The following is a 22,444-nucleotide window of genomic DNA, read 5'->3' on the forward strand; positions in this document are numbered from 1 at the left end:
GCTAGAGTAACTCAAGTGTCCTGAACATTTTCCCGAGCATCAACAAGACTAGTTTTATTGTTAAAGTATGCCCAAAGATCAATCAGATGATGATTGTATGAACACATTTTATTTACATATTTTATCGAATAAAGACATTGCCATTATTATTTTCAGCTATATATCCGTGTCTAACATAAATTGAAAGATAATAAAGTCCATATAATAATATGATTATTATTAAATATCCTTAGTTGATTATTATTATGGGTATGGACAATAATAACATGTTTAAGAATAACGTGTTATTGATTGATGACAATGAATTGTCATTGACATAGAGATGTCAGAATCTATGCATGAATATGTTGTTAGAGAACGACATATTAGATTGACCAACTATGAGCGTATGTCTTGGATTATTATGTGATGGTCACAACATTGCTCATGGTGATGACTATATGTATGATCCTCAAACTTGAGATCATTACTATCTCAACATATATTGTTATATGTTTTGATACAGTTAAACATGCTCCATAACTGGTTGCACTATAAAGACTGATATTGAACATATCTTGGTATATGTAGTGGATGTGAATGATTAAGATATGATTTATCATTCCTACAAAATATGAAATATATCACATGCCACTTAATTGAGTGAGACTTGAAATGCATGACCATGCTCGAATAAGTTGATATGAGATATCACAAATTATTCGTTAATTATAGTCTACTCTAGATATCAAGAAATAATAAATGGCTCATAAAAGTGTGACTATTCCAAGACCTATGCCTATTGTAGATATAAAAGACAAAAAGATGTAATACATAAAAGAGTCAGTCACAAAGATAATATGTCAAATCATGATTTCTTGTAACTTAGGTGACAATGATATATTGCTAGATGTCACTAATTGTTTGTAATATTAGAATGGTTCTAATAGTTACTACTAATATTACAAGAACCTACAGGTCGCACTCTAAGGTTGAAATAAGCAAATAGTAAATTCTATAAGGCAATTAGAGTTAATATATGTATATTTGATATACATATAATTTAATTATCCCGAATAAAATAAGTGGACATTAAAAGAATGTAATTCTAATTACAACTCTTTTAATGAATATTTAATTCAAAACAATTAAAGCATATTTGGTTTCAGAATAATTAAAATAAAATTTTAATTAATTCGAAATTTTAAAACCCTAAAGGTTAGGGTAACTCATATATATAAAGATAAGCAAGGGTCTAGCAACTGTCTTCTGGATCTTTCAGTCGATTTTCTCAAAACCATTTTTGAGAAAAAGTAAAAAATTATTTGCTTTCAATCAGGTGAACTAAGTACAGGCCGAGACGTTTTCGTGGAGGTCAATCTTGTTGTTTTTCAAAGAACCCAATGTAAGTAATCATATCCCATTCCTTTTGTTTTTAGTTTTATCGTACATGGATCGCTAGTGAGACTGTCGAGTTTGTTTCCGCTGCGCGATGCCTACAGTTTCATGTCATTCTGGTTGATATTGTTTCTATTTGTATTTCATATCAATTATGGTTCTCACTTGTAATCTTATTTGATGGTGTTTCAATGTTATTGGGTTCCTCAACATTCGATCATAAATTCCTTGGGTTTCTTGCCCAAAAATGTATGAGGGTATCGATACTCACCCTCGGGTTCAATGCTGTAGGGTTAAATCAAACTGAAAAAGGCCGATTAGTATCGATATTGTTGGACCAGTATCGATACTAATGAGAAAGGGTATCGATACTTACTAGGGTATTGATAACAAATTTTACTTCAATGTTTTGAAAAATACCTCGGTATCGATACGAATTTGACTACTAGAATATGCTAATTGCATTCGGTATCGATGTTACCTTCGATACCCGAACAATAGTATCGATACTCCTTGGATGAGTATCGATACTCCCCTTTTCAAAATCTCTTTATTTTAAGCTAGATGACGAACAGTATCGATACCGTTCCTCCGATACTGATACTCGAGCCCATAAATGTCCCATTTGACACAAAAATGACTGTCAAAACCTGATTGAGGTTCCCAAACCATTCTTAAAGTTTTATGTACGTAAGAGAGGGTCATAGAAGGTATTTAAACATGCTAAAATACCAATTTCGAAAGTCTACCATGAAAACTCATTCATGCTTTTCAACATAAGACTCTCTAGATATATGCATTTTAAAGACTCACAAATGGTATGATTGAGTTATAAATGTGTTACCTTAGATTCCGTTGTTGAAAATTCTCTCAAATCAACCAAGGGTCAATTTCTTGGGTTACAAACATAGATGGGATCATCTTTTTGGCGCCAACTAAACAAAGCAAACCATTGCATGCAATATCAGAAATGTCTAAAGTTGGAATATTAAATTTGGGTGTAAAGTTGAGTTCGGAGACTTGGAACCCTTCTCCATTTCCATTGGCATCAACGTGGAATGATGGGAGCCTCTTTCGAGCTTGTTGGAGTGGCATATGTTTGATTAAAATGTAAAGGGGAGATCTTTGGAGGTGGAGCCTTGCGAACTGAGGATCAGAAATAAAAAAGAGGAAGGTATTGCAAACGCACCTGCAATGGAAGAGCTCATGGATGAGAAGCCTTGAGAGAATGTCCATGATTAGAGGGTGTAGGTGTTGAAGGAGCCTGCAAGTGTTTGGGGTTGCTTCATGTCGACTGTTTGGTGGTTCCATTAGGGCTTTCTTATTCGCCCCTTCAGTTACGACTTGTTTTGTTTACCTTCAAAATTCAAATGGGGTTGGACGCTAAAAGTTAAAAACTTGAAATGGTTTTAATGGTGATGAATTCAGGGTTTTAATTGTGAAACCCTAAAATGAAGATTTTGGGGAAATGAAACATCATATTATGTTCATTGGAATGACATATCACCGGTTCCAATACAGAGATTACTCACTAGATCATAAAAGAAATCACTTTTAATTTAAAAAGTAAATGTTTAAATTACATCACTTGCTCACTTTAGATAGTTACAGTATTTTTAATGTAGGTGTTTCTATGTTAATCTTTTTAAGTGTATGTCATATTTGTGGTTAAAAATTATTCAATTACAATTTGACACATGTGTTTTTAATTTCTAAAAAATTTATTTAAATTTGAAATATAAAGGAAACTAAATTAAAAAAAATATTGTTATAATAGTCTTTCGAGTAGCTCGAGAATGATCTCGACTTGAAATAAATTTTTACCTTTTTGGAATTATCATCAATCGTGATTAGGTAACGCCAAATACTTAATTTTTACTTTTTGTCGGATAGATGATTTACCAAAAATTCATTTGGAATGATTTGAGAATTGGTTACCTTTCGGTATTAACAAGGTTACAAATTATTTCAATAGTAAAAGTTGAGGTTTGAGTCAAATTTTAAAAAGAATAGCCAAATTACTTTAAAAATTGAATATTGTTAAACAAATTAAATTAAAGTTTTGAAAAATATAACAAAAATAATTAAAATTAATTTGCATTAACAAAGTACAAGAGTTACGAATAATAAATAAAAATGATAAATAAAATATACTATCAATAAAAATGAATAAGTGTATAATGCAAAAATAAAATGAGTGTCATTATTTAAAATAGAGAAAAATATTAATTTAAAATAAAAAGAAGATTCTTTTGAGTAAAAAGAAGAAGAAAATAAAATAAATCAAAATAAATGAAACAAGATGAAGGGAGTACTTCTTGGAAATTAAGGGTATGTTTGTTTGACAGAAAAGATATTCTAAAAAATGAATTCTGTAAAATAAATTATATTTCTTAAAAAAATATTCTTTGGAAATCATTTTACTTGGATGATGTTGTGATGTGATCCCAATCAGCCCTAACTTTCTTCTTGATTTGATTAAATCGTTGAAGTTCACCAAGGCTGATTCAAAGGGAGTTCTACCTTACTTCATCCTATACCTGCTCATTTATGCACTATATTTTATCATATGTTTGTATTTACCTCTTAAGATATGTTTGTCGTATGATATCATTCACTGCATGAATTTGCATGAGTTTTAATAGTTGCATGACATTCATTGCATTTAATAAGCGTGTTGTTCATTAAGCATGTATTGCATTCAAAGCATCTAGTTCATTTAGGGAAGTAGTTCATTTATGCATATTTAGATCATTTAGTAAACTACTTCATTCATGCATCTAGTTCATTGAATAAAGTTAGTTCATTAATTAAACTAGTTCGTTCATCAACCTAGTTCATTTAATAAACTAACTCTTAATTTTTTCATGCATATTTTCAATTAAAGATTGAATAAAGTTCACCTTTGTGTCTAGGTGCATGAGAGAAGTTGAACGGTTTCAACAGATGCAAGAATATCAGTCAGAATGTCTTCTAATTCTGGATGCGATACAGATGTTTTTAAGCCCAGAAATCAATTGGACATTATTCATCTATCGCTTAGCTTTCCAACGCCTTTTGAATCACCTCAATTCGATATCGGGAGCTTGAGATATGATCAATTTACTGAAGATAGTGCAGTCTGGAATTTTCATTACGGGAATTGCATGCATGGATGATTTGGATGAGTTTGAGTCAAGGAAGAGTCCTTTCATCTTCTACCAAGAGACAAGCCATTTAAGGTCATCTTTATTCACCTAATTCAAAGCATTCAAGTCTGATTTAATCATCCAAACTAAGGGCTGAAGGGTTGTTCATATTCTTGGAGAGACAATGCATTCAATCCTTCATAATTCACCTATTCAAGTCTTACTTATCATTCTTTGAAGGCTATTCACATGCTACTGAGGAACAAGCAATGAAGGCTGATTTTATTTCATTTAATCATCAAATTAAGTGATATAATCAGCAAGGAATTTGAAGAGACAAGCTGATTTGGACATGTAGGATGTCCATATCCATCATATGACTTCATTTAACCTATTTTCTTCCATTTGCAAGCAAAGCAATGCAGCCCAAGAGTCACCCCTCCTTCTTGGACGAAATTAAGGCCTTATTCATCTTCAAATTATCTAGATTCATCCCCAAAATGATCTAGAATATTCATCCAACTTTGAACATAAGAAGACAAAGCATTCAAGTGCATTTTATTGCTAAATTGATGAAAATGTTATAATCTTTCGAGTCTTTTCATAAGCTTCTTAGAAATACTATAAATAGGCACCTTTGGGATCATTTGTAGACACACAATTTGATTTATGAAAATACTTTGAAAGATTGCTTTCATTTTAGTTCTTGGATTAGAACTCTATCGGTTTCTTGCCGGTCTTGAAGCATTCATCCATTTCATCTTGTTATAGCGTTGGTTCCTAGCTCTACTATAGCTAGTGGGTCACGTTCCACCCTCTATCACTTCGATTCCATCTTTGTTATATTCTTGATTTCCTAACTCATATATAGTTAGAGGGTCACAATCCATCATTTGAATTACTATCATTCTCCACGCCAACCACAAACATCCTTCACCATTTTCGTTACATTCATTCAACCACTATAACCATCACACTTCTTTCATTTACAATCCACTTCAACTTCATTCTATCATTTCCATTATTTTCATACACATATTTATATATACATATTTCCCTTCTTATAGCGTTGTTTGTACATTTTCAGTCTTCAATCAAAGCATTGAGAAGTTCTTACTAGAATCACGATCAGGCAACGTCGTATATGACTCGGAATATATAATCGAGTTTATATCATTTGGTATCAGAGCTAGCCAATTCAGTAGGCTTATCATATAATTTTCTCTCTCCTGGGTTAGTAAAAAAAATCAGAAAAAAATTCGAAAAAAAGAAAATAAAAGTTTAAAGAGGGTGAGAGCAATCTTTTTCATATTTGAAAAAATAATTAAGAATGTTTCATATTTGTTTCATCATTTGTTTCATTATCTTTACGATTTCATTATCTATTATCATATTCGTTCTATCTTGTAGTCATTTCGTTCTTTACTCACATTATTCTCCAACCAAGCCACAATTGTTTCAGTCGAAGTCTATGAGATGCCTTGTAAACCTCGAGGGAGTTCCACAAGAACTTTAAAGGAAAGAAAGAGCGGTAAAAGGCAAGAGTGAACATCAAGGGTAAAAGCCATCCCGAGTGAAACACGAGTGGAGTGACATTAATTTCAATTTCTTTGGAGTGTATTGGCGAGGTTTTGTGTTGGTGAGGTATACTTTTCATTTTTTATTGCTAATCATATCTCGCACTTCTAGAGACAATTCTCATATTTCAGGAGGTAACGCCCAAAATGATGGTGGAGCACCAAACTTGCAAATGCAAGCCATGACACAAGATATAAAAAGTTTGTTTCAAAAGCATCTCGACCCAATCTCAAAGAAATTAGAGCGAATGATCGAATAACCTTATTGTTCACAAATGTGTCCATCGAAGATCAAAACACAACTAAAAAGAAGAGACGAAAATCGATCTTTTTCTAGTTCTAAACCCAATTGTAGCAGAAGATCTTACAAGGTGGACCCTAATTTTCTAACAAGAAGCAATGTCAAAAGTTCAACGTGAAGTGAGCCAAGAAATTTTGCATCTTTCAATCCAGAAAGTCTAGCTCGTCTTCAAGTGTGTTTTGATAATTTTGTCAAAGAAACGCAATTTAAAAGAACAACTACAAAAAGAAAGTGTTTGAAAAAAAAGAAGAAGAAACGAGAGTTGATAAAGACATTGAGAGCACTGAAAAGAGAAATGAGAGTGAAAATGAGCACAATGAAAAACAAGAGTGTGGTATTGAAGAGATAGTTCAGAAAAACATGAAAGTGAGAGAAAAGAAAGTGAATAGTTGGAAAATTTATTTTCTACTAACCAATCTTTTCTTCCTACTCATCCTCTTGATTTACAGGATATTCCAAGATTCATACCTTTACAAAATAATGATTCAAGAAACATGTCCATTTAAGTTCCAAAAGGAGTGACACTTGAAGTTTCAAAGATTGAATCGCTTGAAATTCCAAGGGATGTGTTCATTGACATTCCAAGTTTACTCCATCCATTCAAAGAACCTCATAAAAGGGAAGTTTCAATGAATCTAATTCTTGAGAATGTCAAGGGCAAAATTACATTCATGAACTTCCATGAATTTTTTATGTTCATTCATTTTATTAACGATGTTCCATGTTCTAAATTAGATTTATTTTGTAGAAACTTGATTCATGGAATTTCTCTTGCTTGTGATGATCGATTCAAGGAAATGAAATGGGCATAAGAGGGAGGGAATGATGTGATCCCAATCAGTCCTAACTTTCTTCTTGATTTGATTAAATCTTTGAAGTTCACCAAGGCTGATTCAAAGGGAGTTCTACCTTACTTCATCCTATACCTGCTCATTTATGACTATATTTTATCATATGTTTGTATTTACCTCTTAGGATATGCTTGTCATATGATATCATTCATTGCATGAATTTGCATGAGTTTTATTAGTTGCATGACATTCATTGCATTTAATAAGTGTGTTGTTCATTAAGCATGCATTGCATTCAAAGCATCTAGTTCATTTAGGGAAGTAGTTCATTTATGCATATTTAGATCATTTAGTAAGCTACTTCATTCATGAATCTAGTTCATTGAATAAAGTTAGTTCATTAATTAAACTAGTTCATTCATCAAACTAGTTCATTTAATAAACTAACTCTTAATTGTTTCATGCATATTTTCAATTAAAGATTGAATAAAGTTCAACTTTGTGTCTAGGTGCATGAGAGAAGTTGAACGGTTTCAACAGATGCAAGAATATCAGTCAGAATGTCTTCTAATTCTGGATGCGATACAGATATTTTTGGGCCCAGAAATCAATTGGAAATTATTCATCTATCTCTTAGCTTTCCAACGCCTTTTGAATCACCTCAATTCGATATCGGGAGCTTGAGATATGATCGATTTACTGAAGATAGTGCAGTCTGGAATTTTCAGTACGAGAATTGCATGCATGGATGATTTGGATGAATTTGAGTCAGGGAAGAGTCCTTTCATCTTCTACCAAGAGACAAGCCATTTAAGGTCATCTTTATTCACCTAATTTAAAGCATTCAAGTCTGTTTTAATCATCCAAACTAGGGCTGATTTAATCATTCAAACCAAGGGCTGTTCATATTCTTGGAGAGAGACAATGCATTCAATCCTTCATAATTCACCTATTCAAGTCTTACTTATCATTCTTTGAAGGCTATTCACAAGCTACCAAGGAACAAGAAATGAAGGCTGATTTTATTTCATTTAATAATCAAATTAAATGATAAAATCAGCAAGGAATTTGAAGAGACAAACTGATTTGGACATGTAGGATGTCCACATTCATCATATTACTTCATTTAACCTATTTTCTTCCATTTGCAAGCAAAGCAATGCAACCCAAGAGTCACCCCTCCTTCTTGGACGAAATTAAGGCCATATTCATCTTCAAATTATCTAGATTCATCCCCAAAATGATCTAGAATATTCATCCAACTTTGAACATAAGAAGACAAAGCATTCAAGTGCATTTTATTGCTAAATTGATGAGAATGTTATCATCTTTTAAGTCTTTTCATATGCTTCTTAGAAATACTATAAATAGGCACCTTTGGGATTATTTGTAGACACACAATTTGATTTATGAAAATACTTTGAAAGATTGCTTTCATTTTAGTTCTTGGATTAGAACTCTATCGGTTTCTTGTCGGTCTTGAAGCCTTCATCCATTTCATCTTGTTATAGCGTTGGTTCCTAGCTCTACTATAGGTAGTGAGTCACGTTCCACCCTCTATCACTTCGATTCCATCTTTGTTATATTGTTGGTTCCTAACTCATATATAGTTAGAGGGTCACAATCCATCCTTTGAATTACTATCATTCTCCACGCCAACCACAAACATCCTTCACCATTTTCGTTACATCCATTCAACCACTATCACCATCACACTTCTTTCATTTACAATCCACTTCAACTTCATTCTATCATTTCCATTACTTTCATACACATATTTATATATACATATTTCCCTTTTTATAACATTGTTTGTACATTTTCAGTCTTCAATCAAAGCATTGCGAAGTTCTTACTAGAATCACGATCGGACAAACGTCGTATATGACTCGGAACACATAATCGAGTTCATATCATGTTGTCTAGTTCATTCTCAACTGGTTGATATTTTTAAAAAAAATTCTTTATTATAAACATCAAATACACTAAATATTATTTATTAAAAAATAAATTATTATTTCTAAAATATTAGAATAATTTATTTAATATTATTTATATCAATATTGTTATTAAAATATTATATCTACAATTTTATAAATAAAAATATTAAGATTTCTAAATTTTATTAAAATAAAAAATTATTATAAATTATTTATTAAAATAAGAATAATATATTATTAATTATATTAATGATACTAAAATAATATATTAATATTAAATATATAAAATAATAATCTTTTGAGTGTTTATGCTTCGAATTGAAAAGTTCGTAAAATGACTTACGGAAAATCATGTCGCAAGTAATTTTCCAAAAAAATGCAAAGGAAAATCTTTTGACCAAGAAAATGAATTATATTGACTATATATTTTCCGTCAACCAAACACTAAAAAATAAAAAAAATATTATCTAAAAAACTAATTAAAGGGAAACAATAAGTCCTTAAATATCACAATTATGATAAAAATAGAGAAGAAAAAAGTCAAAGCTAATTAAAATATAAATGTCGAGATGAACTCAAGGAAAATATCGAAAAAATAGATTAAGAAATAAATTAAAGTAAATGGAAATTTTTAATAAAGAAAAACAATTAAAAGTAAATTGATGAAGTAAACGACACCTATGAACTAAGCTAACTTTGTGATTAAATGGATGATAAATCAAGAAAGTGACTTCTCTTTTTATAAATTCAACGCCAGTTTTCATCAGAGATCCTCGAAAGAAGATATATCTTAAAAAGATATTTACGAAAAAAGTTACTCCTTTTCATCGTCCTCCTCTTCTGTCAAATTTTCAAAAAGAAAAAATATTACAGGTCGAAATCGAACATTGGAGCAAACACGTACTAGTAAAAAACCAAGTGAAATAAAAAATTCTACATTTTTTTTGCTTCCTTTATTATTAGTAAAATATTTTCTTGATTCTAACATATATCATTTTGTCTTGATTTTACAAGAATTTACACCCAAAAACCATTCTTTTTTGTACATTTATATGGAAGATTCAAAGATCTCTTTGCATTAAATAAAAAACATTCAAAAATATGTTTTTAAGCACTTGATTTCCTTCATATTATTCTTGCTAGAAATCATTTGGGCGTTGAGAAGTTAGGGGGCCTTAGAATACATGCGTTTGAGTTGGCATCCACACCCCTAGAAGGATCAAGAATAACGATGTCTGCTGAAGAACTAGGGTTCCCTTGGGTTTCCTTTTCTTTGGTTAGTATGTAGGTTATTAGGCTACTTTGTAATGTGGTTTGGGTAATTTTGTAATTGGGCTGCATTGTCTTGGATTTGTAATTCGGTATTATTTTTTTCATATTCAAATAATAATATATAGATAATTAATAATAAAATAAATATTAATAATATAATAATATGAATTAAAGAAAAATAAATCTCAGACAAAAATAGATATCTACAATTGTCTCTTTTTGCCCATAATCATGTACCATAAATGGGGCAAAAACGAAAAAGATAATTTTTGTTCAATACCCAACTCAAATATGTAGAATTAGGATAACTTTATCTTTTAGAGATGGACTCTAAAAGTAGTCTTATTCCCTTGATGTCAAGACATGTTCATTTATTCGTCCATAATCATCTAATCTAAAAATAATCTTGATCCTAAGTCGTGATCAATGGTTGATTTGCTTTGTCATCTAGAGATGTCAAATCAATGAACAATTTTGGTCCTTCGCTTTAGAAGACATCAAGTCATATCTATCTGAAATTGAAAATTATCTTGCTCTTTTATAATTGAGGACGCCAAGTCATGATTAGTGATTGATTTGCTCCTTCATTTGAGGGACATCAAATCCTACTCGATGGGTGATATACTCATTTCTCTAAACAATATCAAATCAAGGAATGATCTTACACCTGCCTGTAATGGACACCATGTCATAGTCGGTAGGTGATTTGATCTTTCCTCTAAATGTCATTTGCAAGTAACATTTTCTTTTTTTACCTTATTAATTTCAACAACTATGACGTGAATGTAAATTTTATTCTATTGGCCCTCTTATAGAGTGTAATTAACTCTTTGAGGTTTTTTTTTTGTATCATAAGGTGCGTGATTCAATGCTCGACTTCAATTAATACTAATTATTTAACAAAGTTGGAAAAACTAGGAATTAAGAAAAATGTGTTTAAAGCCTTCCCGACTGTGAAATTCACACCCGAGTTAAAATTGATGAGCTTAAACTCAACTTGTATTATTTACTTATCTGAGTTGTTTTTTTATAAGTTGAATGCATCAATCCAACTAATATAGCTAAAGTTGCCACATAAAGAGAACAATCACCATAAAAAAGTAGGACTTATTTAGGGAATACCCAAAACTGTACAAAGAAAATCATTTACACCATAATTTCTAGCTATACATCTGCACCCAACTTTAATTCCAATGAGCTCCCTTTTAGACATCAAAACTCCCTCACCACTACTAGTTCGATTACAAAAATTTATTCTACTTTTTTCTATCCAAGTGAGATAGATTGAAGCACTCCAAAAAATATTGAGAATGAATGTAATAAGAGACTCACCCCTTAAGTGCTTAATTTCCTAATCCCAATCGTGACACAATCCACCCACTGATCTTCGTAAGCTACAAATGTCAAGAAACTCCCATAAATCTTCTACAAGAATGAGCACCCAGAGGAAAAGGTGGTTTCTAGTTCCATCAACATCCCAAAACAATAAATATATATCTTCCGCCCAACCTCAATTGAATCAATATGTCTCTCGTAGAAAGTCTCCCCAATATGGCCATCCACACGATGATAGCATGTTTAGGCACATGGAGTAGAAACTATATCAACTTATGCCATGAGACCCTGTACTTCTTGAGCCTTATGTCTGACCATATCACCTGAGATAACAATCCTTTTTGGAACACCTTTTGGGAGGGTAAACTACATACACAAGAAATTTGCAATATTAAACATGAAAAAAATAAATCAATTCCAATCTCCAAATATAACTAATACTATTATTGGCCCAAAGCCCCAACTTCTCCCTAACTTTATGCAACATGTAATGGAAACTATTTTCGAATTACTTTCTAGTAACAAGAGGCACTCCGAAATACCTAATAGGGAGTACACCCAACTTGAAACTAGTGCACACCTTAATAGCCTCCAACTTACCCAAAGGGATCCCTGAAGCAAAGAGCTCCTTTTTTGTAGCATTTAACCTAGGCCTAGACATCAAATAATTTTTTTTCAAAACACATTGAAGGTTAATATAAAATTCAATTGATCCTTTAAAGAAGATGATGAGATCATCAACAAAGTACAAATGCATCAACCCAATCTTCATGCACTTTGGATGAAACTGAAATATACCATTTTCAGTAGTAATGTCTAGTAATTTAAATAAGACATTCATGACCATAAAAAAACAAATAAAGAGACATGGAATCACCTTACATGATCCCCTCGTGCCCTTAAAGAACCCCACTAAACTCTCATTAAATGCAATAGAGAAACGAGCAGTTGTAAAATAAACTCTAATCCAACCCCTGGACTTCTTAAGCAAACCTATTGCTTCCAAAACAACCAAGAGAAAGTCCCATCTAACACTGTCAAAGGCCTTTTTGAAGGTCAAATTTCAAAGTACACCTCATAGATAAAGACTTCCTAGAGTAGCCTTTAACAACCTTTTAAGTTAAAAGAGTGTTTTTTGCGGTGTTTTCCTGAAAAATCATCTTTTTAATTTAATATTCCCGATCAGGCACCGATCAAACTATATTTCCCGATCTAACACCCTTTGTAGTAAGGCGCGCCCCCTGCATCGCGCTATACATTGATTTGGCGCCACGTGGGGTAAGGCGCGCCCCCTGAGGTGTGCCTTATGCTGACATGGATACACGTGTGTATGGCGCGGGGAAGGGGCCGCTCCTTACGCCACGTAAGATATAGCGCGGGGCAAGGGCCGCATTATTCAATTATCTCAATTATCAAACCTGCTTAATGCAAGGCACGGTGCAAGGACCGCACCTTGCATTATTGTCCCAAACTTCTCGGCTTTAAGGCATCCTCTCTCGGCTATAAATAGCCGTCTCCCGTAAACTCTCTCACCAACAATTATTTGAATAAGTAAATAACATCTGACAATCATCTTATATTTGATTCGAAAGTTTGCTCGATCTTTCGTTATAAGGTAATTTTGTTATAATATTTATTTACGCCGAAATAATTTTGCGGTGCAGGTAATAATATAAAATTATATTATTTAAATTATTTACGTTTATGTGTAAAAAATTTATTCTGTTATATTTTTGGTCATATATTATTTATTTAATCAAATTTGTTTCAGTTGTTTTTCTGCATATATAATATTGTTGCACTTTTAAACTCTAAGAATAACGCGACTTTCAGCTATTGTTTATTATGATGGAGAAATTCGAGAAGATGAAACCGGCGTTGTATTCGTATCAAATGAGCGTGTTAAAATATCATTCAAGAGAAACATAACTCTTGAGGAGCTGATAACGAAGATTTCGAGGAAGGTTCATGTTGGAAGTAGTAGAAAAATGTTGTCGTTGCAATATAGATTTCCAACATCATTGTTGCCATTAATTTATACAGCGTTCGAACTATCGAACAATGATGATGTTGAAATGATGTCTGATTCTCAAAGTAATTATTCAGACGACAATATTGAGATGTATGCAAAGTTTGTTCATGTAACATCCTCCATGTCGGGTAAGTGATTAATTTGCAAAGTTTCAACATTTGGTGATTAAAGTAGAACAATTATATAGTTTAAAAATAAAGGTTGGTAAATATGAGATTAAGGTGAGGACCAAATGGTCATTGGTAAGGAATTTTAATTAAAATAAAATATTATGAGGTATATGAGAACCCACGTGTGACTTTGGTTCCAGAACTCTCCCATTTCTTCTTCCTTCTTCCTCATTTTCTTCTCTTCCTTCTCTCAACGTGTGGCTTGCAATTATAGGTAAGAAACTGAACTTGGTAGTTTCTTTGATTGTTAAGATTGGAATTGAAAGCTTGAATGTTATATAAGCTAAAGGAAAGCTTAGATGACATTAAAACAACAAGATAAGTGATTTAGAGAATGATTTGGAAAATGAGTTTTTAGATGAAATTTTGATATGGATGAGTTTTGATGTTTGAATCAGATTTTTGACTTGTCAACAAGCTAATTAAGAAGTATGAAGTAATAGAATTGAAATTAGAACAAGTTGAAATTGGAGTAAGATTCTTCAATTCTATATGGATGAGGAGTTTTCTTAGTTTTAGAGGTATTGAATGGTTAATAATTAGTTTAAGTAAGTGTATGAGAACTAAGAGTGTTAAAGGGATTGAAATAAGTATGTTTGAGCTGAAATTAGATGATTTCCGGGCTCAAAATAGGATTTCTGGGTTAGGGGAATCGGTACCCATTCAAGGGGAACCGATACCCCTTCAACGAATATGATTTCCAGAATGCTAGAGGGGAATCGGTACCCCAGGGGGGGAACCGATACCCCCTCATCGTATAGGAAATTCCAGATTGCTTGAGGGGAATCGATACCCCCAGGGGAGGAACCGATTCCCCCATGAGAAAAAGAAGAAGAAAGAAAAGAAAGCAAGACTAAGCTATAAATTCTTTAAATTAGTAAGCTATTAAAGCTTAATTGCAAGATATAGACGTCTGATGATCATCTTAAAAATTATGTTTATGTAGATACCGAGCCTACTCGAGTTCGGGAACAATCTACAAGTAGAATCGATCGAGGAAAAGGCAAAGAAGTATAGGTGAGTGCATATGCATAGCATGAATATAGTAGTATATTCAGTTCTAGACTTGTGATAAGTCTAGATTCCATATTTTGACATATGATTACATTCCATATTATGATACATGACATGAATTTGTATTAAATGTATTACATGACATGAATTCATATTATATGTATTACATGACATGAATATGCAGAAAAAGTTATATGCACTATGTGATAAAGGTATGTAAATGATATGCCTATGTGTGAAAGGTATGGAAATACTATGTCTACGCGATATGAACTACGGGAAATGTATAAGCCCATGTTATGTAGATGAGAACTATAGGTATAGTTGGCATGCCAAGGGTAGAGGGTATACTCGGTTCTTTAGGACATATGTATATCCTTTGGAACCTGTGTGAAGTCTTGAAAGACACATACTTGATCCATAGTATATGTATATGATTCTTAAGGAATTCTACGTGGTCCTTATGGACATAATTCTACGGGCACTTCGGTGCAATTCTACGGGCACTTCGGTGCAATTCTACGGGCACTTCGGTGCATTTATACGAGCTGTGGTGACAGCATAGTGCACAACCTCACATTACTCAAATACCTTAGGTTCTCAATATGCTATCATGGGCCAATAAACTTATTAATACAGAATAATGAATGTTACAGTCATCCGCTTACAGGTATGGATATTGATGAAGTATACTACATTGATTAGTTACATGTTTGCATCTCATCTCATATGATCCTGACATTTTCATTACATTACATTGCCTTATTATTGTTGCCTCACTAAGTCGATGACTTAGCGTGTGAGTGTTTCACACGTAGGATCCGAGGAAATAGAAGACAGGTGAAGCAGCTTGACAGTATTACTCCTGCAACCATCAGATCAGAAGCAACTTAATCAGTAGGTCATTTTGTTATGTAAATGACAGTTGGCATGTAATTAAAGGGTTAAGTTGTGTATGCTCTGAATATTTTTGTAAACTCATATTACAGTATGTATATTATTGTATTTTCTTAATATAAGTTCAAATATTTTACTATTATTTATTAAGAGTTGTGTTTTAAAGTCAATGTAGTCTCTGACTCATATCCGGGTCGGGTATGGGTTGGGGGTGTTACATTTAATGGTATCAGAGCTATGGTTTAGCCGATTCTAGGCATAAACCAGAGTCTATGGAGTCTGTAAATGGAATACATGCCAACAAATAGCGAGAACTTCTGATCTGGTATAGTATGAGTATGCTGTTTTGCTAATAGAACAATGTGTTTATTCTTATTAGATGTCCGGACATAATAGCTCCCGAAGTGAAGCGGGAGAAGATAGGCATGCTGAAAGCAGTAATTCACCTGCCCTGGCCAGGCACGGTGAAGAACAGGCATCTCAAGGAGTGCCTGTGCAAGATCAAGATACGTTCTTCAGAACGTTAGACGCTATTCTGACGCGTCTTCAACCTCCTGCTCCACTAACTCCAAGAATTAATGTAGCAAAGGAATTGAGAAGTTTAGGAGCTCCCGAATTTAAGGGAGAAGCTGAGGAAGGTCCGGTGTCAGCGGATCTTTGGTTGAATGATTTGAAAATCATGTTAGATGGTCTCCACTGTTCCGAAGTGGAGAAATTAGATGGAGCTGTGTCTTTATTAAGGGGTCAGGCAAGGATATGGTGGACGAATGTCACCATGAGATGTCAACCGACCAGTTGACTTGGTCTTTGTTTTTAGATGAATTTAAAAGCAAGTATATTGGAGATCAGTTTATCCGCCAAATGAAGCAGGAATTTATGAGTTTGAAGCAGATGAGCCGCTCTGTGTATGAGTACGAATGTGAGTTTAATAAGCTGAGCAGGTTTGCAGCTGAGCTTGTGCCTACTGAAAAAGATGCTTGCGAGTGGTTCGTGGAGGGCTTGCGCCCTAGACTTAAAGAAATGTTGATAGTATTAAACCTGTCCTCGTTCCAGGAGGTGATCAATCGTGCAAAAGCTCTTGAAAGGGCTCAGAATGAAAGATTTGGGGACTCGAGAGTTCAGACATCAAAGAGGACGACTACTTATTCTGGTTCAACACCAACAAAAAGGGGAAGAGACTCGGGATTTCGATCACAAGCTAGATCAGAATCAGTTGCATCGTCTGCTAGGGGAGCAAGTCAGACAAGACCTAGACAGACGCAGTCAGTGGAATCTGGTGTTGGGAGATCTACTCCGGGTCAAGGGAGACAGTGTCAGCAGTGTGGGAAAAACCATTACGGAACTTGTCGTATGGCAGCTGGGACTTGTTTTCGATGTGGAGAGGCCGGACATTTTGTCCGTGATTGTCCATTGATTATGGGTGAGCCGGCACCATCTGGAAGAGCTGGTTCTTTCTCACAAAGAGGACGAGGAAGAGGCAGAGGAAGGAACCCGTCTGAATTCTCTGCTCAACCTGAAGTTCGATCCACTGCTCGAGTATACAATCTAAAAACAAGTGAAGACCGTGATGACCCTGATATTATAGCAGGTACTTTTCAGTTGTATGATAAATTAGTATTGGTACTGATTGATCCGGGTTCTAATTATTCTTATATTACAAGTAAGTTAGTAAAGGAGTTGGGGATTCCCTTAGAAGCTACGAGTAATGAGATTATAGTAACGACTCCGTTAAGCCAGAGTGCCCGGGTGAATAAAGTTTGTAAGGGGTGTCCCATAAAGATTCAGGGAATTGAATTCCCTGCTAATCTGATGGAATTACCCTTTGACGAGTTTGAAGTGATTCTGGGAATGGATTGGTTGTTCCGGTATTATGGAGATGTTAGTTGCAGATTGAAAAAGGTAACTCTGAAAAGTCCAGACGGAATAGAGATAAGTGTGAACAGTGAAAAGTTTAATCCGTTAGCGAATGTAATATCAGTGATGTCTGCCAAGAAATTATTGCTACAAGGATGTCAGGGTTTTCTGGCAAATGTGATTGATTCAAGAGCTCAAGAGAAAAGGTTAGAGGAAATTTCAATAGTTCGAGAGTTCCCTGATGTTTTTCCTGCTGAATTGCCAGGATTACCTCTGGATAGAGAGGTAGAATTCCAAATAGAAATAATGCCGGGAACAGCTCCGATAGCAATGGCACCTTATCGAATGGCTCCTAAAGAATTGCAAGAGTTAAAGAATCAATTACAAGAATTGCTAGAGAAGGGATTTATCCGACCAAGTGTATCGCCTTGGGGAGCTCCTGTGTTATTTGTTAAAAGAAGGATGGATCAATGCGTCTTTGCATTGACTATCGACAGCTCAATAAGGTGACCATCAAGAACAAGTATCCCCTTCCGCGCATTGATGATTTGTTTGATCAACTAAAAGGAGCTTCGGTATTTTCGAAGATTGATCTACGTTCGGGTTATCACAATTAAAGATCCAGGAGAAAGATATTCCGAAGACAGCTTTAAGAACGAGATATGGTCATTATGAATTCATCGTAATGCCATTCGGAGTAACGAATGCACCTGCTGCTTTCATGGATCTTATGAACAGGATTTTTCAGCCCTACTTGGACCAGTTGTTGTTGTCTTTATTGATGACATACTGGTGTACTCGAAATCCCAGGAAGAGCATAGCACACATCTGAGGATCGTCTTGCAAATTTTGAGAGATAAAAAGTTGTATGCCAAATTGTCCAAATGTGAGTTCTGGTTAAAGGAAGTAATTTTCCTGGGGCATGTGATCTCGGCAGTTGGGATTAGAGTAGACCCCAGAAAGTTAAAGCTATAATGGATTGGGAAGTTCCTAAGAATGTGTCTGAAGTTCGGAGTTTTCTGGGACTTGCCGGTTACTATCGAAGATTCGTTAAGAATTTTTCGATGATTGTGCTGCCTCTAACAAAGCTAATGAGAAAGAACGTACCATTTGTTTGGACTTCTGAATGTCAAGAAAGCTTCGAAACTTTAAAGAGAATTCTGACGGAAACTCCGATATTGGTTCAACCGGAATCTGGCAAGAATTTTGTAGTATACAGTGACGCATCCCATAACGGGTTGGGGTGTGTACTAATGCAAGAAGGAAAAGTGGTAGCGTACGCATCGAGACAGTTGAAACCACATGAAAGGAATTACCCCACACATGATCTAGAAATGGCTGCTGTAGTATTCGCTCTCAGGATTTGGCGTCATTATCTTTATGGGGAGCGTTGTTACTTATATACGGATCATAAGAGCCTGAAGTACCTGATGACTCAAAAAGAATTGAATTTGAGGCAACGTAGATGGGTAGAGTTCTTAAAGGATTACGATGTGATAATTGACTATCATCCCGGAAAGGCTAATGTGGTAGCAGATGCTCTGAGTAGAAAGACGTTTGCAGCTTTACGAGCTATGGATGCAAGATTATCTTTAAAGGGAGATGGTGGTCTTTGTGCAGAATTAACCCTTAAACCAGCATGGTTGGAACGAATAGGAGAATTGCAAGGTAAAGATGAAATGTGTTTGAAAAGAATTGAACAAGTCAAGAACAAAGAGATTAAAGACTTTGAGATTAAGTCAGATGGAAATCTATATTGTAAAGGAAGAATTGTAATACCCGACAATGACGACTTGAAGAAAGAGATATTAACAGAGGCTCATTGCAGTCCGTTAACGATACACCCGGGAGGAACCAAGATGTATATGGATTTGAAGAATCGATTTTGGTGGTCAGGGATGAAGCGAAGCATCACCGAATTTGTGTCTAAGTGTTTGATATGTCAACAAGTCAAAGCCGAGCATCAAGTTCCATCAGGATTATTGCAACCACTTTTCATTCCTCAATGGAAGTGGGAAAATGTTACGATGGATTTTGTTTCGGGGTTACCCTTGACTCCGAACAAAAGAGAATCAATCTGGGTAATTGTTGACCGATTAACTAAGTCAGCGCATTTTCTCCCTGTTAGAACGGATTTCTCTATGGAAAAGTATGCGGAGCTGTATATTAGAGAAGTTATTAGATTGCATGGAGTACCTGTTTCCATAGTCTCTGATCGAGACCCTCGATTCACTTCTAGATTCTGGAAATCTTTGCATGGAGCGTTGGGGACTCGTTTAAAATTTAGTACGGCTTTTCATCCTCAGACTGATGGGCAATCAGAGAGAACTATTCAGATATTGGAAGATATGTTGAGAGCATGCGTAATGGAATTTAAAGGATCATGGGAAAAGTATTTACCGCTGGCAGAGTTCGCTTACAACAATAGTTATCAGTCTAGTATAAAGATGGCCCCATATGAAGCATTATATGGAAGAAAATGTCGTACTCCATTAAATTGGTATGAACTCAAAGACAGAAGTGTTCTTGGTCCGGATTTAATTCAAGATGTAGAACAGAGTTCGAGAAATTCAGCATAACCTCAAAGTGGCCTCTGATCGGCAAAAGTCCTATTCTGATCTTAAGAGGAAAGAAATTGAATTTCAAGTTGGAGATAAGGTGTTTTTAAAAGTGTCTCCATGGAAGAGGGTGTTGAGATTTGGTCGGAAAGGAAAATTGAGTCCTCGGTTTATTGGACCATATGAGATTGTAAAGAGAGTAGGACCTGTAGCATATCAGCTAACTTTACCACCTGGGATGGAAAAGATACACGATGTTTTTCACGTTTCAATGCTTCGAAGATATAGATCTGACCCTTCTCATATCGTGACACCAGAAGAGATTGAGGTTCGTCCTGACTTGACTTATGAGGAAGAACCGATTCAAATTTTAGCACATGAAGTTAAGCAATTGAGGAACAAGACCATTCCTTTGGTCAAAGTGTTGTGGAGAAATCACAGAGTAGAAGAAGCAACGTGGGAGCGTGAAGAGGATATGCGACATCAATACCCTCATTTGTTCGTGCAATGAAAATTCGAGGACGAATTTTCTTAAGGGGGAGAGATTTGTAACATCCTCCATGTCGGGTAAGTGATTAATTTGCAAAGTTTCAACATTTGGTGATTAAAGTAGAACAATTATATAGTTTAAAAATAAAGGTTGGTAAATATGAGATTAAGGTGAGGACCAAATGGTCATTGGTAAGGAATTTTAATTAAAATAAAATATTATGAGGTATATGAGAACCCACGTGTGACTTTGGTTCCAGAACTCTCCCATTTCTTCTTCCTTCTTCCTCATTTTCTTCTCTTCCTTCTCTCAACGTGTGGCTTGCAATTATAGTAAGAAACTGAACTTGGTAGTTTCTTTGATTGTTAAGATTGGAATTGAAATCTTGAATGTTATATAAGCTAAGGAAAGCTTAGATGACATTAAAACAACAAGATAAGTGATTTAGAGAATGATTTGGAAAATGAGTTTTTAGATGAAATTTTGATATGGATGAGTTTTGATGTTTGAATCAGATTTTTGACTTGTCAACAAGCTAATTAAGAAGTATGAAGTAATAGAATTGAAATTAGAACAAGTTGAAATTGGAGTAAGATTCTTCAATTCTATATGGATGAGGAGTTTTCTTAGTTTTAGAGGTATTGAATGGTTAATATTAGTTTAAGTAAGTGTATGAGAACTAAGAGTGTTAAAGGGATTGAAATAAGTATGTTGAGCTGAAATTAGATGATTTCCGGGCTCAAAATAGGATTTCTGGGTTAGGGAATCGGTACCCATTCAAGGGGAACCGATACCCCTTCAACGAATATGATTTCCAGAATGCTAGAGGGAATCGGTACCCCAGGGGGGAACCGATACCCCCTCATCGTATAGGAAATTCCAGATTGCTTGAGGGGAATCGATACCCCCAGGGGAGGAACCGATTCCCCCATGAGAAAAGAAGAAAAAAAAGAAAGCAAGACTAAGCTATAAATTCTTTAAATTAGTAAGCTATTAAAGCTTAATTGCAAGATATAGACGTCTGATGATCATCTTAAAAATTATGTTTATGTAGATACCGAGCCTACTCGAGTTCGGGAACAATCTACAAGTAGAATCGATCGAGGAAAAGGCAAAGAAGTATAGGTGAGTGCATATGCATAGCATGAATATAGTAGTATATTCAGTTCTAGACTTGTGATAAGTCTAGATTCCATATTTTGACATATGATTACATTCCATATTATGATACATGACATGAATTTGTATTAAATGTATTACATGACATGAATTCATATTATATGTTACATGACATGAATAATGCAGAAAAAGTTATATGCACTATGTGATAAGGTATGTAAATGATATGCCTATGTGTGAAAGGTATGGAATACTATGTCTACCGATATGAACTACGGGAAATGTATAAGCCCATGTTATGTAGATGAGAAACTATAGGTATAGTTGGCATGCCAAGGGTAGAGGGTATACTCGGTTCTTTAGGACATATGTATATCCTTTGGAACCTGTGTGAAGTCTTGAAAGACACATACTTGATCCATAGTATATGTATATGATTCTTAAGGAATTCTACGTGGTCCTTATGGACATAATTCTACGGGCACTTCGGTGCAATTCTACGGGCACTTCGGTGCAATTCTACGGGCACTTCGGTGCATTTATACGAGCTGTGGTGACAGCATAGTGCACAACCTCACATTACTCAAAT

General features: G+C 34.5%; 1 pseudogene; it reads left to right on the plus strand.

Moving 5' to 3' along the window:
- Positions 1-17,916: 17,916 nt before the first annotated feature.
- Positions 17,917-20,742, plus strand: LOC120127875 (annotated as a pseudogene).
- Positions 20,743-22,444: the final 1,702 nt, after the last annotated feature.

The sequence above is a fragment of the Hibiscus syriacus genome, unplaced genomic scaffold (genome assembly GCF_006381635.1).
Source record: "Hibiscus syriacus cultivar Baekdansim isolate YM2019G1 unplaced genomic scaffold, ASM638163v2 tig00001478_pilon, whole genome shotgun sequence".
Lineage (NCBI taxonomy): Eukaryota > Viridiplantae > Streptophyta > Magnoliopsida > Malvales > Malvaceae > Hibiscus > Hibiscus syriacus.